General features: G+C 42.7%; 1 protein-coding gene across 1 annotated transcript in view; it reads left to right on the top strand.

Annotated features, from left to right (window-relative positions):
- The window catches only part of LOC118421823 (myomegalin-like), an 8,993-nt gene that overhangs the window by 2,051 nt on the left and 5,695 nt on the right, over positions 1-1,247 (top strand). The gene's annotated exons all lie outside the window — the stretch shown is intronic.

Below are 1,247 nucleotides of genomic sequence, written 5' to 3'. Positions count from 1 at the left end.
TGCACAGCACTGGTACATTCTTGGTATGGGGGGAGTACAACATCTTGATAGCTCATACTCAGCACCTGAAGCACAGGGATACAGAAAGTTTCATTAGAATGACAGACTAAATATCACTTTACACAATATAAATGCTAAAAATAGTTCACATACACATGGGACCCAGAAGGCACATTGAGCTTTACTTCATAGTTAAATGCCCTACAAAATATAACTGATCTTACTATTCTTAGCCTGGTCACCATTATCCGCTAGTCGGCAACCAGGGTGCTGAGGCACTGACCTGCTTCTGTTTTCGGGTGCGACGAAATCCAACCCAACCCCGTAAAAACTCCCCCGGCCTGCGCTAATAACTGGGCGGGCCGGCTACCCCTAAGGCGCCGAAGAGATCACGGCGAGCGCCCCGATGGTATGGTTACCAGGCTAACTATTAAAAATAACCATGAAACAATTACATTTCTGTCCACAATCGTCTCGATCCGCAAAATGTGCGTCAAGTGGGATGTTATCCCGAAAAAAAAGATTCAGACTTTCGGAGAAATCTACAAAAAGAGACATTTCGGAACACGTAAATTAACGCTACCCCCCTCCCCAACGCTGGAAAACTGACTCAAAAACAATCGAATTTCTGCCGTCAAAGTTCCGTTTTTTTTTCATCCACAGTAATTACATGCCATCACGAGTAATTCTTATGAACTTCCAACCGACAGGATCAAGGAGATTCTAATAAGCCTCCTTGACATGAGTAAATACGTGTATTATTAATACCGGAACTGAAAGTGTAACCCAAGCCGTGACGAAACCGAAACGTAAACAAACCCCGCCCCCGCCCGGCTATCCGCCCATTTATCCGTTCGAAACTCGCCAAATATGCAAGTCAACTAACAAATATTGACTCTCAAACACCATAGCAATATTCTCCGTTCAATACAAGCACCAAATATAGCTGTATTTCATCAAGAAGAAGCAAAACTTACCAATAAAACTGAACTTCTGGCTCCATTGTCTTTGCTTGATGATGGAACGCGTTCGCAGAAACGGAGCACAAAGATGGCGGATGCCCATATTTGGAAAACCCGTGACGTCAGGTGAAAGCCGAGAATAGTCAGTAAAAGATTGATCATTATGTTGAATATTATTTTGAAATGAATAAAATCAAACAAATGAATCTGTAGGTGAAATATGTACATGTAGGGCAAGACTCTCCGGATAACAACTGTGACATTCGGTCATGCTATTTTTGACTG

Source organism: Branchiostoma floridae, chromosome 8, assembly GCF_000003815.2.
Source record: "Branchiostoma floridae strain S238N-H82 chromosome 8, Bfl_VNyyK, whole genome shotgun sequence".
In the NCBI taxonomy this organism is placed as follows: domain Eukaryota; kingdom Metazoa; phylum Chordata; class Leptocardii; order Amphioxiformes; family Branchiostomatidae; genus Branchiostoma; species Branchiostoma floridae.
This window is presented reverse-complemented; position numbering and strand designations above follow the sequence as displayed.